Source organism: Pelodiscus sinensis, chromosome 9 (genome assembly GCF_049634645.1).
Source record: "Pelodiscus sinensis isolate JC-2024 chromosome 9, ASM4963464v1, whole genome shotgun sequence".
NCBI classification, from domain to species: Eukaryota; Metazoa; Chordata; order Testudines; family Trionychidae; genus Pelodiscus; species Pelodiscus sinensis.
This window is the reverse complement of record NC_134719.1, coordinates 16,048,342-16,065,277: the sequence shown is the minus strand read 5'-3', so window position 1 is coordinate 16,065,277 and position 16,936 is coordinate 16,048,342. Positions and strand designations below refer to the sequence as shown.

The 16,936-nt window shown below is 43.2% G+C and overlaps 1 protein-coding gene across 1 annotated transcript in view; it reads left to right on the top strand.

Annotated features, from left to right (window-relative positions):
* Positions 1–16,557, top strand: part of TM2D1 (TM2 domain containing 1) — a 66,197-nt gene extending 49,640 nt beyond the window's left edge. Inside the window, exon 8 of the mRNA XM_075936131.1 lies at positions 14,774–16,557. The gene's annotated coding sequence lies outside the window, so the exon portion shown is untranslated. The remainder of the gene's footprint in view (positions 1–14,773) is intronic.
* Positions 16,558–16,936: the final 379 nt, after the last annotated feature.

Sequence of the window (16,936 nt, the reverse complement as noted above, 5' to 3'; positions counted from 1 at the left end):
GTTTTTAAGTTTTGTTTACAGAGGAATAAGGGCTAAAAATGTACTTGTTTCTTCAAGTGAGAGCTGGAAGTCTCAGCTCATCACATAAATTCAGAAACTGCAACTTTCAGAAGGACATCATGTTACGAGACTCAACATTATGAGTTGGCACAATGGCAGTGCTCCAGCAGAGACTTTGGGGACACATGGTACCCAGCAAGACCAGGTTGTAGCACCTTTTGTAGGAGCTTCCATTGAGGGCAACAGTTCTAGACCTGGAGAGTTATTTTGTGGGGTTGGGTATTGACTAGTTGGTGGGGACATGTGGGAAAAAGGAGCAGGAATAACTGAATAGTTAGGTGATGAGTGGGTACCTGCCTGGCACAGTGCAGAGGAACATCAAAGGGCATGGTCCATAGTTGATAAAAGAGCTTTTGGGTCCTTTTGTACCCTGATGTATGCAGAGATGCAATCTGGGCTGGCAACCGAGAGTGGGTATCATGGCTTCCTGCTCCCTCCCTACTCCTGCCTGCTGTCAGACAGTACATGTTTTGGGTGTTTTCAAGCTTTGGTCTGTTGCCTTTTAATAATTTATTGTGGCTGCATACAAGAGTCATGCAACTGTCCTATTATATTCTTATTTGTATCAGATAACATGTTCCAGCTAACGAGATTTCAACCCTGATACTGTACTTTCCCAATTAGCTTTGAATTAAATCCACATTTTTCTATCTTTCCTGGTCCTCCTCCACTGGTGGGAAGTCTACTCCTTGCTACCAGCTAAATCTCTCCAAGAAAATTGGACTCCTCTCCAAAAAATTGAAAACTGTTGGATGATGCTTTGCACTATTATATGGCAGAGAGCCACAGTTTCACAAACAATCTGGAAACTTTTGCATAGTCAGCAGTGCTAGTGGCTAGCCACTAAGACAAATGTGGGCAATAATCTAGACATGGCTTGCCAGGGTTAGACCCTGGCAGACCACCAGCACTTTATAATATGGCCTCTTGAAGCTCCTGTCCAAACTGCAATTTCTGGCCCAAGGGAGATGCAAGAAATGGTGCCCTGGTCCACACCACTTCCTGCAGCTTTCATTGCTCATAGGCCTCAGTGGAAGTAGTTCTGGTGTTACCTAGGATGTGGAAATCTGGCTTTACTTCCCTGCTCTTCTACAGACTTCCAGCATGACACTGAGAAAGGCACTTGGCTTCTCAGTGCCTCAGTTCCCAGCTGTTACTTTTGGGAACAAGACTCCTGTGAAGAGTAAAGCTTAAGTGCACTCAGACTTTTAAGCACTACAGTAGACTTAACTTCATTATCTCGTTACTGTAGCTCTTTTGCCACCTCCCACCACCCTTTTGTTTGATACCTTCTGTTGTCTTCTGTCAACAAACAAGACTGGAACTCCTTTGAGTCAGGGATGTGCCTGGTTTATTGTGCTTTGGAAGATTTTGGGTACTCTTAACAGAAGATTTATAGCAAATCATCTTAACTCCTTGACTGAGCTAAGTGAAAGCCCTCTTGGTTTAGAATTGGACTTGGACTTGGAGAATAAAGGCAAGTAAGTACTGCCATTAAAGCGCTTGTTTCATTATATAAATAACTGCCATGTGGATAAATGAGGTGTTGCTCAAATGCCCCATCCTTTGTTCCTCCGGAGAATTTTTGTAAGTTATCACATAGCTGTTTTTGTGAGCTAAGTTATCCATAGCTGTTGACATTGAAAAAAGCCTTTGGTAGTGACATATTTCTAGAAGATAGAGAAGCTTTTGAAATATTTTTCTGTGTCTCTGATTAGTTCTTTAGCAGTTACCATGGTGCAATTTGCTTCATACACACGCAACAGCTGTACTTTTCATTCTGCCATAGAGCAATTCTGCTCCTTGATGCATAAACCATGCAGCAGATTCATTGGTTCAGGAGGTTAAAAGTTATTAACTGAAAATCAATTGAAATAAAAAGAGTCACATCTGTCGCAGAAACACAATTCACTCCCCCAACAGCCTGCCACTGCACTGCTCGAAATCAAACTGCAACATTTGGGGAGAGCAGAGAGAGCTGCAAAATTGTAACAGAAGAGAGCAAGGCCGGATCTAATTAAATATTAAAGGTTTTGAGACAAAATGTCCAGTGACAAATAGTTCAACGTGGAGCAAACAAACAGTTCAGTTGTTCACATGACTGTCCTCTGAGATCAGGTTGCTAGGCATTGCAGTGCAGCAACTACAGCACAGACTGTACTTTTGAGAAGTGCTTTTGTAATAAAAGTTTCTAGCACTTACAAAACCAAACTGACCAAGTGGGTAAGCTTTGGAAGTGAGTATTCTTCTTCTTCTGTTAGTTTCTTTCAGGAAAAGAAATCCCTAGCAATATGCAATAAAAGAAAAGCAATGAGAAACTAATTAATCATGTTGCCTTTCTATATTTCAATACAAAAGCCCTTGTTCTCTGTGAAACTGTCAGAACAGCATGCATTTACTGCATTACGTAAGAAGTATCCTTGGGGGAAAAATCTGTTATACAGTAATTTATTTCTGGTTGACTCTCTGGGTAAAAACCTTTATTATCTAGAGCATTACTAAAGATGGGTAGCATGGACAATTTGCCAGAGTACTAGATTTAGTAAGAACTTTAAAAGTCCTTAATACATAAGCTGCTATGCATGAAGCAGTTATAAAGGCAGCATGCAAGTTATTCACAGTCCACTAGATGGCAGCAGATTAACTCTTTGAATGCCAGAACATGCTATATTTACAAAAGTTTCAGAGGCAGATGAGTTGAACTGTTTCAGCAAAACCAACAAGGAGTCCAGTGGCACCATATAAACTAACAATTTTATTATGGCCTAAGCTTTTGTGCTCTGCAACTCACTTCATCAGATGCATAAAGTGAAAGAAAAAGAAACGTATTTAAGGGGTCCAGAGATAAAAACAGAGCTAATTCAATCAGGCTGGATGTGGATAAGAAGATGAGAATGCCTTAAAGTGAAAAATTACTTATTGTAATGAAAGAGCCATTATCAGGCTATGTCTAGACTACGCTGAAGTTTCGAAAGAGGATATGTAAATTCCAATTTTTCTTCCTCAAAAAAGTTATGTTTATGCAGCTTTTCAAAAAAGGGGTAGGGGGTGCTGAAAAAAACCGCATCCCAACTACTTTGCATAAGCTTTCGAAAGTGAGATTGGAAGAAGATATGCAAATTCCCACAGTATTTGCATATCATCTTTCGAAACTTCAGCGTAGTCTAGATGAGCCCTCAGTGACCAGTCATTCTGATGATAACAAATTTGCATATGAATTCCAGCTCGGCAGTTTCATGTTGCAGCCTGTTTTTGAAGTTTTTTTGCTTGAGGATAGCAACTTTGAAGTCTGTAATTGTGTGTCCAGGGAGATTAAAATGTTCTCCTACTAGTTTTGCTGTTACCATTCTTGATGTCTGATTTGTGTCCATTTATTCTGTTGCATAGAGACAGTCCAATTTGTCCAATGTAGATGGCAGAGGGGAATTGCTGCCACGTGATGCCATATATCTCATTACTAGATATACAAGCGAATGGGCCTTTGATGGTATGGCTGATGCACTTAGGTCCTACGATGGTGTCATTATGGTAAATGTGTGGTCAGAATTATGCCCTTCCAGGCCTGCATTTCTGTGACTATATGAACATCTCAATCATGTTCCATGGCATGAATTTAGAAGGGTTGGATCTTGTTAGGACATGGAACGGAGACCTCCAAGGAAACCCTTGAATCCTATGGGAAGTAGTGTTAGCAATCTTTCTTTTGAGCCAGAGCTGAACTAGTCCTTCCAACACAGTGTTAGCTGTCAAATGCTATCTTGGCCCCACTCAAATCCGGTCAGGATGTAGCTGTAAAAATAATTTTCCTAGCCTGACCTTTGACCATGTTGCCTTTCTTTCTCGTTCCTCCATTGGTTCCCCCTTCTCTATGGCATCAAATATAAAATAATAGAATACTAGGGGGCTGTGCCCCCTGCTCACTACGCTCGGCAACCCCCGCTCTCTCCCAGGCCACTGGGGAAGGCCAGGCTGTGACCGCACAAGCCCAGGCCCCTTCTCTTCACCCCCATCCATGCCAGCCAAGGCCCCTTCTCCTTCTTTCCTCACCCTCAGCTGCACCAGCCTGTGCCCTTTCTCCCCCTTCTCCCCCCACACCAGCCTGGGCCCTTTCCCTCCCCCGCCCCTGCACCACAGCATCGTGGGCCCTTTCCCCCTGACCCTGGCCCCACCAGCCCGGGCCCTTTCTCTCCCTTCCCCCCTTCCATGCCAGCCCAGGCCCTTTCTCCTCTCTCCACACCCTCCCCCTGACCTCGCCACTCTGGGCCCTTTCTTCTCTTTCCACCCCGCCTCTGGCTGCACCAGCCTGGGCCCTTTCTCTTCTCTTCTCCTCACCCCCAGCTGTGCCAGCCCTTTCTCCCTCTCACACCAGCCCAGGTCTTTTCTCACACACACCCCTCAACCTCCCAACACAGTGTTAGCCTAACCCTAACCACCGCCCTCCTGGCTAAGGACATGCCAGGCCCAGCTCTGCCCCCAGTGGCCAGGGAAGGCCTGGCCACAGCCACGGCATGCCAGGCCCAGCTCTACTCCCAGCAGCAGGGGAAGACGAGGCTGAGATGCGCCAGACCCAGCTCTCCTTGTGGCTGCTGGCAAGGGATGGGCTAGCAGTGGGTGGGGGTCAGATCCAGAGATGGGCCTGAGATGGAAGGGGTGGCGCTGGGGGCAGGGCTTTACCTGCCCATGCCTCTCCCCCTCAGCCTGTGGATGCTGTGATGTGATCGCATCATTTTGTTGTCCCACAGGAAAACATTTTTTATAGAGAGAGAGACAAACTACAAATGGAAGGGACTTTGAGAGGTCATCAAGTACGGTTCGCTGAACTTAAGGCAGGACTAAGCATATCCATGACAGATGTTTGACGAACCTGCTCTTAAAATGCTTTACTAAAGTCTAGGTATACCAGTTCTACAGCTTCTTCCTTTTCCACAAGGCTTGTTATCCTACCAAAGAAAGCTAGGGTTGGTTTGACGTAATTTGTTCTTTACAAATCCATGGTGACTCTTACTTATCACCTTATTATACTTCAGATGTTTGTAGCTGCAATCTTTAGTTATTTGCTCTAATATCTTTCCTGACACAGAAGTTAAACTGACTGCTCAGTAGTTTCTTGGGTTGTGCTTTCCTTTTTTATAGACGGGCATTATATTTGCCCTTTTCCAGTCTTCTAGAATCTCTTTGTCTGGGAAGTTGGGAGGGGTTTCAACTGCTCTGGAGGATAGGGTCATAATTCAAAATGATCTGGACAAACTGGAGAAATGGTCTGAGGTAAATAGGATGAAGTTTAATAAAGACAAATGCAAAGTGCTCCACTTAGGAAGGAACAATCAGTCTCACACATACAGAATGGGAAGCGACTGTCTAGGAAGGAGTACTGCGGAAAGGGATCTAGGGGTCACAGAGGACCACAAGGTAAATAAGAGTGAACAGTGTGACTCTGTTGCAAAAAAAGCAAACATGATTCTGGGATGCATTAACAGGTATGTTGTGAGCAAGACACGAGACGTCATATGTCCGCTCTACTCTGTGCTGATTAGGCCTCAATTGGTGTATTGTGTTCAGTTCTGGGCACCACATTTCAAGAAAGATGTGGAGAAACTGGAGAAGGTCCAGAGAAGAGCAACAAGAATGATTAAAGGTTTAGAGAACATGACCTATGAAGGAAGACTGAAAGAACTGGTCTTGTTTAGTTTGGAAAGGCAGAGAGTGAAAGGGGACATGATAGCAGTTTTCAGGTATCTAAAAGGGTGTCATAAGGAGGAGGGAGAAAAATTGTTCTCCTTAGCCTCTGAAGATAGAACAAAAAGCAATGGGCTTAAACTGCAGCAAGGGAGGTTTAGGTTGGACATTAGGAAAAACTTCCTAACTGTCAGGGTAGTTAAACACTGGAATAAGTTGCCTAAGGAGGTTGTGGAATCTCCATCTCTGGAGATATTTAAGAGCAGGTGAGATAGACATCTATCAGGGATGGTCTAGGTCAGTGGCCTTTTTAAGCACAAGATCACTTTTTGACTTTAAGTGACTTTAAGTGCAATTCAAGATCTACCTCAAACCCAAATACCCTTGCCCCGTCTTCTTTGTGCTCCTGTGAGGCCCCTGCCCTTGCTCATTCCATCCTTCCTCCCCGTCCTGCCTCACTTTCAACAGTCTGGGGCAGAGGGTTGGGGTGCAGGCTCTGGTCTTGGATTAAAGAATTTGGAGTATGAGAGGGGCTCTGAGCTGAGCTTGGGTCAGGCAGTTGGGTTACTGGAGGGGGTTCTAGGTACAGGCTGTGGGAGGGTGTTTGGATGCAGAGGTGCTCGGGGCTAGGGCAGGGACTTGGGGTGCAGGATGGAGTTAATGACTGGGGTAGGGTTTCGGGATGTGGGCACCAGCTGGGCACTGCTTACTTCAGGTGGCTCTTTGGTGGTGGTGCAGTGGGGCTAAGACAGGCTCACCCCTGTCCTGGCTCTGCACCACTCCCAGAAGCAGCCAGAAAACTCCATCCCAAGTCCTGTTGTTCCCCCTCTCTGCTCTGTGGAGATAGGATACAGCGTGGGAATGGAACACCTTGACATCAGCACCCTCTCTTTTTCCTCCCCTGCCCTGCACAGAAAGCAGAGGCTCCTGAGGGGACAGCTCCAAGGCAAAGGGCAGGAGATGTGCAGCAATTGGAGGAGGCGAAGGCCGGCTGAAGTGCTGGATTGATAACCTTGTGTCCAAATCTGTCAGGATCACCTGTCTGAGGCTCCAAGATCTGCTAGTAGATCCCGATCTACTGGTTGGTGACCACTGGTCTAAGTGGTGCTGGGTCCTGCCATGAGGGCAGGAGACTGGATTCGATGACTTCTCGAGATCCCTTCCAGTTCTAGTGTTCTATGTTTCTTCCATGACTTGTCAAAGATGATAGATAATGGCTCAGATACCTCCTCAGTCAGTTCCTTGAGTATTTCCGGATGCATTTAATCAGGCCCTGGTGACTTGAAGACAGCTAACTTTTCTAAGTAATTCATAACTTATTCTTTTCCTATTTTAACTTCTGAACCTACCTCCTTTTCTCCAGCATTCACTATTGTAGGCATCTGATCACCACTAATCTTCTTGGTGAAAACTAAAACAAAGAAATTGTTGAGCACTTCTATTTCCACATTTTCTGTTATTTTTCCCCCCTCTTAATTGAGTTATAAGCCTACCCTGTCCTTGGTCTTCCTCTTGTTTATAATGTATCTGTAGAATGTTTTCTTGTTACTCTTTGGGTACGTCTAAACTACATCCCTCTGTCAAAAGAGGGATATAAATTAGGCAAATTGAAAGTGCAAAGAAGTGGGGATTTAAATATCTCGTGCTTCATTTGCATAATCGCGTCACAGCGCTTTTTTGAAAAAGGGTATTTCGAAAGTGAAAGTGCCGTCTAGAGGTGGTTCTTTAAAAAAATTGTAAAAAGGGTTTTTTTTTAAAGAACTGTGTCTAGTTGGTGCTTTCACTTTCTAAATATCCTTTTTTGGAAAAGCGCTGTGAAACGATTATGCAAATGTAGCTCAGGATATTTAAATCCCCGCTTCATTTGCACTTTCGATTTACCTAATTTACATCGTTCTTTCGACAGAGGGATGTAGTTTAGACATATCCTTTATGTCTTTAATAAATTGAGCTCATTTTGTGCTTTTGCCTTTCTAATTTTGCCCCTACATTCTTGTATTACTTATTTATATTCATCCTTTGTAATTTGACCTAGTTTCCGCTCTTTGTAAGATTCCTTTTTCATTTTTAGATAATTTAAGATCTCCTGGTTAAGCCAAGGTGGTCTCTTACCATACTTCCTATCTTTTCTAATCAGTGCAATAGTATGCTCTTGCACTCTTAATAATGTCTTTTTGAAAAACTGCCAACTGTCTCAATTGTTTTTCCTCTTAGTCTTGCGTCACATGGGACCTTATCTACCAACTCCCTGAGTTTGCTGATGCCTGCCTTCTTGAAATCAATTGTCTTTATTTTGCTGTTCTTCCTTCCACTATTCCTTAGACTCATCTCTGTTGTGTCATAATCACTCAAGCTGCCTTCTACTTTCAAATTCTCAAACAGTTCCACCTGTTTGTTAAAATCAAATCTAGATCAGCCTCCATTCAGTAGCTTTCTCCACTTTCTGAAATAAAAAATTATCTCCAACACATTCTAAGAACTTATTGGATAATCTGTGCCCTGATGTGTTATTTTCCCAAGAGATGTCTGGATAGTTGAAGTTCCTCATCACCATCAAGTCCTCTGGAAGATTTTGCTAGTTATATATATATAAAGTCTCATCCACCACTTCTTCCTGGTTAGGTTGTCTGACTTTGGTGTGTTCTGGATCCATCTCATAATAACGAGTCTGTGTTTCTATATCACCTTATAATCCTATCAAGATCACTCTAATTATGTATATTTTACTTAGCCATTTAAATAAAAAGGCCCAAACTGCTTTTGACAGATTTCCAAAGTCCCATGTGAGCTATGGACAGCAACATATCTTTCTTCTTATTTCCCCATGTTATTGTTTGCCAGCTTGAACTTTTGTGGACTCTCCACTAAAAGATTGTGAACCCATGAACTAACTGCAATTAATGTATGCTGAGGTTTTGAGGGTCACCATAATAACTGACCAGCATCTATGGCATACCCTTATGAGCTTACTGTTTTAAGTCTTGGGGCATGTCTCCCCTAAAATACGTATATTTGTTTCCTTTGTAACAACAACAGTGATTATTTTGTGAGGGACTGATAGAAAATATATTGTGTAAGTCAGAAATTAAATTGCAAATTAATATTTTGTTCAAATGGGCAGCTAAGAAGAGTTCACTCATCCCTTCTGAAAGGGGAAGGGGTTAATGAACTGGGGTAATTTGTACTACCTAAAATGACTGTATTTAAATTGCAAACAAATCTTCCTATTGGTAAGTAGGATTGCAGTATGAAAGCCTAGACAAAGGAAAACCAACTGCACTTTTGTCCATATATATGGAAACAATTACTTTATTGTAACAAGGAAAGCTGCATTCCCTCCAAACATCCCTTCAGTTCCAGCCTGGCTCCTAAGGATATATTAACATGAATTATATAGGTCACTGGGTAAAACAAACAATATTTAGATCTATGCGAATAACAAAAGAAGTACTCTAACAAAATTTATAATACTTCAAGCATACCAAGCAGTAAACTAGGAAAATGTCATGTGTTCTATAATTCTACCCTTAAGAACCTCAGCATGCCACATTCAGAACCACAGAAGAGTATTGCGAGTCATAATTAAGGCTTGCAACGTGCTTTGAGATCCCCTGACATATGGAACTATACGAGAGCATATTAGTTAGTTATTAGAGGTGGCCCGGGCGGCTGACAGAATTAGCCCTTCCAACTCCCTGGTGGAGAGACTGACTCTGTACTCCCAGAAGGGGCGGGGCCTCAGGCAGAAGGGAAGCCTGAGAGTCACGCGAGAGTCAGTGGTAATTTAAAGGGTCCAGGGCCTTTTTTAAATTGCTGGTAGGGGAACCGACAGCCTGTACAGACCTCATGGCAATGTAGGGGAGCCAGCTGTGTGCTCCCGGAAGGGGCGGGGCCTTCGGGGGGAAGGGGTGAGGTTGAGGCAGCCAGCCCTCTGCCGCACCTGGACTGTTGTATCCCTCAGAGCCTCCCACAGCATGTGGCACGGCGTTCTAGCAGTGATTTAAAGGGCTCAGGGCTCTAGCCACTGTCAGAGTAGCAGCGGCTGGGAGCACCAAGCCCCTTTGAATTGCTAGATGCCATGGCAACTGCCCAGTTTGGACCTAGGTACCAAGGCAGTTTCGCCCTTTGCTTCCCACCCTCTCCCGCCATTGGGAGGTCTGGAGATGGCTCCAGCTCATCAAGTATCAGGGATTTTAAGCTATGAGGCTCTGGTTTTATTCACATTCCCCTTGTAGTGCAGTTGGGGAAGAACCTTTTTGCTGGGGACAAATCACAGTTCTGCCATTGAAGTCAGTCTTTGGATGGTCACTTTAATGTCTTTGAGCAGGCCTTGCTGTGTGGTGTGCAACGTGGCTGTGCTGGAGAAGGATGGACGGACGGACGGACACTCAGGCAGTTTGTTTCCAGCTCAATGGTATAGGCTGCCATAGTCCACACTTCAAAATTAAGTACAGTGATGTAACAAAAGACAATGGCACCACAGCTGCTGCTCTTGCTCTGTCGAAACAAGGGGTGAAAGGCTGCCTGATCACAGAGGAAAACCAGTATTCACAGGGTAAGAGGCCAAGAATCCCAGACTCCTTCTTTGCCTTTTCAATCCTACTTCTTGCCCTTTTCCACTCCATACTTTCAGTGTTCTTGCAGATCAAGGGTCCAAGAATGCCTAACATCTGTGATTCTAAAGAAGCAGGGATTTTCTATTACTTTTCTCCCTTTCCCATCCAGGCATCTTGTGTAGGAGGAAACCATAAGGGCATCCATTTGGAAACTGGTAGAAATTGAATAAGTAGAGGCAAAATTAGAATTTAGTTCCAGCCATTGGAATGGAATGTACTCGGGATTTGTGCTGAGGCATGACTATCACCTTGAACTAAGATGACAGTGGAGCCCACCCTTCTAGTGGCTGAAATAACTGGACTTCCTTCTACCTGGTACATGTAAGGTTAGATTCACAGCTGGATTGTGTCAGATGGATCCAGCAAATAGTTGGCCGTTCTGCTCCTGTTGTCTATATGTGAGGCATTGTTCTCTCAACCCTGTGAATTACTGCCAGAGTTCTGTTCTGTTGCAAAGATGATAATGACCCAAATCTACATCTTGGTTCACAGCAGTCTTGTGAAATAGCTAGTTAACAAGAGTGATATTTGAATTCTCAGGAATCTCATCCTCTTACAAGGACTGATTTACCTCTTCATGCGGCCTCAACAATCTGTAATTAGAGACCTGTAGCTTTTTCTCTCATTCAGGATAAAGACTGTAGTTAAAAATACTGTATGCTCAAACCTAACTTAATGTTGTTGTAAGTCTGATGTTACACTACAAGACTATTTAGCTTATTTGGCCTAATCGTCATGAAAATAAATTAGGGTTATAATCAAGTTGCTCTTGAACTACTCAACCACTTCTGCCCACAGGCAATGTGTCTAAGCAAACTAGGACTTTATTTTGGGCTACTTGTCCGTGTCTCAGATTGGCCTAGCCCTAAAGGAAATTGGACTGTCCTTCACAATATGTTTGATGTCCTGATCCAATCCCATGTGTACTGACTAACCATTACCTTTGAGCTCAGGCCGAAAATAAGAACTGGCCTAATGTCGAAGTTTCCCTGTAGATAGCACCAAATGCTGCATGTCGTTCATCTGGCATATTTTAGCTGTAATTGCAACAACAGCCTGAACTACCACATATTTTTATGTGCTGATATTTCATGACATTTTATGTACATAATCTGCATATGTTATTTTTAGAAAACTTGCTTCCTGGGACAGCCTCCCATGCGCTACATCTTGTTTCCAAGAACATGTGTTAGAGGTGGGATCTTCAGAATTTTTCCTGTCACAATCATTCTTGAAATCAAATAAGTTACACACAAAATTGGATAGTTTTCTTTCTTTTAAAGACAGAAAAAAATGAAAGGCCCAATTCCCAATTATCCTAAGGGCCTTTTAAACCACTCTGGCAATGTAAAGGAGATGTAGTAAAAAGGGAAAATGGGCCTAAATGTCAACAGTAAATCAATCAGTGTCCCAGTGATAAATATACATTTCATTGTGGTCACATGGGAAGAGTTTGGAAACTGGAGAGTGTCCAGTAAGGCATTCACTTCCAGCAGTGAAACAAAATGGTTCTTATGTTATCAGATGAAAAAATATAGAACTATAACGCAGCTGTCTTTCCTAGGTTTAGATGGCTTCCATTGGTATAGTATCTGATCACCTTACACTAGTTAATGCATTTATCTCCACAACCTGCCGGTGAGGTAGGGAAATGCTACCATCTGCACTTTAGAGATGGGGAAACAAGGCACAAAGAAGCTAAGCAGCTTGCCCTGGGTCACACAAGAAGACTGTGGCAGAGCAGGGAACACATGTCTTTTGAGTCCTAGTTGAGTGCCTTAATCACTGGACTGTCTTTACTATTCATTTAGCCGCTTTTCAGGAGCTGCAGATCTGTGTTTTTGAGTCCCTCTACAGAATGGTTGGTAATATTTACTGACCAACTTCAAACTTCAGTGTTGTGAAGTTGTGACAGTGTTTGACAGTATCAGGAAGAAACAATGTGGAATCCCATGGTACCTTAGAGACTAAGGCTACGTCTAGATTACGGGGTTTTTATGGGATACTTCTGGTATCCCTCAAAAACCCCGCTGCATCCAAAGAATGTGTTTGCTCTTCCACATTTTTTCATGGAAGAGCAAATGCACTCTTTCAGGGAGCCCTGTATTCCTCATTTCATGAGGCATAAGGGCTCTGCTGAAAGAGGAGGTCTTTCTGCCATTAAATGGTGGAAAAGCCTCTTCTGCAAAAAAAAGCGGAAAAAGCTACGCAAAATGTGGAGCGCATTTTACATAGTTTTTTCCCTAAAAATGTCACAGTCTAGACCTAGCCTAACAGATTTATTAGGGCATAAGTTTTCATAGATAAAACCCACTTCATTAGATGAGCTGGAATGGGAATTAGAGGCAGGGGATTAGACTTGATGGTCCCTTCCAGTTCTAGTATTCTATGATATAAGAACAACAAAAGACGTTACTTGTCAAGTGTTCTTATATACAGGGCTCGACAATTAATGTAATTTACTTGCCCGTGGTGAGTAGATTACAAGCCGGCACAGCCGCGCAGCGCAGTCAGCACATGCACAACGCAGTCAGAGCATGCACAGCATGCCAAACCACGTGGCTGGCGAGCAGGGCTCGCCGCGGCTTGGCGAGCCGTGTGTGTGTGTGTGTGTGTGTGTGTGTGTGTGTGTGTGTGTGTGTGTGCGCGCGTGCATGCGCGCACACACACACGCACACACACACCCTGGATTCTGTAATTTCCAGTCCAACTCATCTGATGAAGTGGGTTTTATCTATGAAAGCTTATGCCCTAATAAGTCTGTTACTCACTAAGGTGCCACAGGATTCCTTGTTATTTTTGCAGATACAGACTAACATGGCTACCCCTTTCAGACATGGGGTACGTCTAGACTACATGCCTCATCCCAGGAGGCATACCTGGGAGGTCAACAAATGCCTTTGGTGTCGACCGCAGAGCATCCAGACTACCACGCTGAGCCAACAAACAGGTGATCAGCTCAGCGCGGCAGCCATTTAAATTTAAATGAAGTGGCAATTATTTAAATCGCCGCTTCATTTTCCTATGCTGGGTAGCCTAATCTACATGCCTCTGGCGACAGAGGCAAGTAGTCTAGACGTACCCATAGTATCAGGAAAGGCACCCAAAGAGCCAACCTAGTAAGTGCTGGCAGCCTGGACAATGCCTTTTTGAGCAACCTACCCTGAACTCTCTGGAAGGTGCCCTGTATATGTGTGTTTGTGATTAAATTCATATGGGAAAACCAATATTTATAAATAACATCTAGCTACAATAGCCATAATCATGACTGTAAGTTGCATATTAAGGACTTATTTAATTAATATACAACATCCTTCCCCCTCCACATCCATCAGTTCATTTCTTTGCTCTCAAATCCTTCCTTTCGGTTCACTCCTTCATAATCCATCTACTGTCTCCTTTCCTGTTTCTAGTCAGTTCCCTTTTCCCCAGCCTCATATCTGTCAATTCCTACTTACTGTATGTCTTATCCACTAGAGCAGTCCTGTGGCACCTTACAGACTAACACATTTATGTCATGAGCTTTCGTGGGTAAAACCCACTTCATCAGATGAGTTGAAGTTGGAAATTACAGAATCCAGGGTATATATAATAGCAAAAAGAATTTGTAGTACCAGTGTTAATGAAGCTATCCACTGGAAGACACTGCTGCTTACTCACCTGGAGCTGGGATGGGGCCTGAAGGCTTGATGTGAAATGAAAGGTGTGGTGGACTTGGCCTGTTGGTGGCCACTAGTCAGGAGCATGACCCAGCCTGCTTGCGGAGCAGTGTCAGGTAACTTTGTGAGGCTAACCATCTACTTATGGCTGGATAGTCAGACACATCACGTGGAGCCAGGGGAGTCATTTTGGCCCAGCTAATTTGTGGAAGTAGGAAGGAAACTGGTTCAACAGCTGTACTAATGGCTCACTTCTCTGCCTGCACTCTGTATTCCACCTGCTTTCCCAGTGTTGATCCTCAGATACAGCATACATGTACACCAGGACTTTCCGCTTGCTACTCAGCATGGGGCCAATTTTGAAAGCACAGTAGCATATGCACACAACTCCTAGTACAAATCAGGAGTGCACAGAACTGTGCCTTTCAAAAAACTGGCCTTGACAGAGTCTGTGTGTATATAGGAAATGTGTGCTATTGGCTTTATCACATTAAGTCACAATATTTACCCATTCCTAGACTGTAATACTTTGGTGACAGCAATTCTTTAAGTGAGATGTTTCCTTTGTAGCACCAATTACTGTGTAACATATTGTGATACACATATAAAAACATATGCGGCAATTAAAACTAATGTGTATTTTAGCATACTATTTTACATCATTTAAAAATAATAATGTGGTTTTCAAGGCCAGAATTGCTGATTTCACTGTGTTGTGGTGGTGGGGCAAAAGGTGACCCTTTGAAATCTCTTTTTCCACAGTTCGGTGCAGAAGAATCAGTTCTGTGACAATAATATGCCACTTTTTTTATTCGCACCTTTTAAAAATGATCACCAACTGTTTTGGAAACTATATATGGTACATTTGCTGTAGAGACAAGAATCCCTTCCTCCACCACTGAAAGACAACCACTTCTGGAATGGAACATGACAAGTCTTGAAGAGTGCTGAGCAACAACTAATAAGGAAGTAGGGGGAACTCCCCAACAAAGTGTTGGGCCAGATCCTCGTTGAAGTGAATCATCTTAACTTCATTGACTTAATGGGAGCTATGCTGGAAAGCCCTCACTGTAACAAACTTATATTGCAGATGGAATTTAGCCTGAGAGAATGTGAACACCTGGAATGAAGTTTGGCCAAGATGTCAAAGCTAACACCAAGGTAGGGACCAGTGTCTCCTATAAGCTGAGCACTTGTTCAGGAGAGATTCAGATGCCACCCAGATGATTAGCAGAATGCCCACAGTTAGGTTTTGTTTCTATTGGTGGTGCACGTGCCACAGTGCACATAAAAATTATTCTACACAGGGGTTGAAAAAATCCTCACGTTGATGAAAAAGATTGGTTGGGATAATTAATAAATTACCTTTAAAGGGCTCTCTAAAAACCAGAATTGATCAGGATCTCAGGACTGATTTGCATCTCATCTGAAAGACAGCATCTAATTGCTCTTAAGGCCATGTTGAGGCTTTGGCTCAGTACAAACTCAGAAAAGAGTTCACCCATGAGTCAATTCCTAATCCCTATTGAACCTGGTTTCCTTGTGGGTTTCCTCTCAAGCATAGACAGCATAGTACAGTTTATTTTGTAAAATCAGATCAAATTATAATTTGAACAAACAAGCAGGGTTTGAGCAGGGCATGTCAGAAGTTTAGTGTGAAATCCCAGTTCCATTGAACTTAATGGGAGTTTTGCTATGGACTTCAATATCAATAGAGTCACGATTTCACCACAAAGGTTTGATCCAAAACTCATTGGAGTTTCTCCTAAAGTATGACTTTGGCTTAGTTCATAAAACTGGTTCTCACTGACCCTAACTATTGCTCTGAATTCTTTAGGTTTGTAAAAATCGTATTGTTTATATGTCAAATCAAATAGAAAATGTTTATAACATACAACAGAATAAGTTATTACATATCTCTCCTGCCTTACTTGGGCTTTTTTGTCATTGGGTGTGTTGATAAGGGCTTGGTGGAAGATGAATGAATATGTTTCAGAAACTTATACCCAACTTGCTCTTGCTATATAACTACATGGGTTATATATTTTCCTGCTGGTAAAATTGCTGCCAATAGCTCATCCATGACTGCAAAACTTAGCAACAGGCCAGAAATTTAGAAACTAAATAGGGGAATTTTGGGGAGGAGCAGAGAGTTTATTTTAACTCTGTATTTGTCACTGACATAACCACTGCTAGAATACTGGGTCCAGATCTCCTGCCCGTAATTCCAGGATGTTGATAAATTGAAATAAGTTCAGAAAAGACCCCTGAGAATGATTAAAGCAGAGGTTCCCAAACTTTTCAGCATCATGCCCCCTTCTTGATTTTTGAGAAACCCTCACGCACCCCCTCTCAAAAAAATAGCAAAACTTGGGGTGGGATTGACAGGGGTGTGTGGGGCTGGGTTGCCTCACGACCTCCCTGGAAGTTCTTCACGCCCCCCGGGGGGACACACACCCCAGTTTGGGAACCCATGGATTAAAGGATTAGCTTAAGAGTAAGAAAATTCCGACCTGCTGGCCAGATCCCCCACCTCCATGTTTACCTTTGCCTCTGCAGGTATCAGAGGATTGCAGCTCTCGTTGACCGTGAATCGCCAATGCAAGTACTGGGAAACAGCATCGCAGTCCGTGACCCTTTCTGCCATTCACACTGGCCACAAACAGTGATTTGCAGCCAACCAGAGTGGTGATCCTCTGATACCTGAGGAGACACAGATAAATATTGTGGTGGCAGCCCACCAGGGACTAACACTGCAGGCTGCCGGGTTTTTTATTGTCAACCCCTAGATTAGACAGTATGTCTTATAATGGTAGACACAAGGAGCACCATCTCTTTAGCTTCAGAAAGAGAAGGTTAAGGGGGATCTGAGTGCTGTCTAAGTATCTACATGGGGAACAAATATTTAATACTGGACTGTAGCTG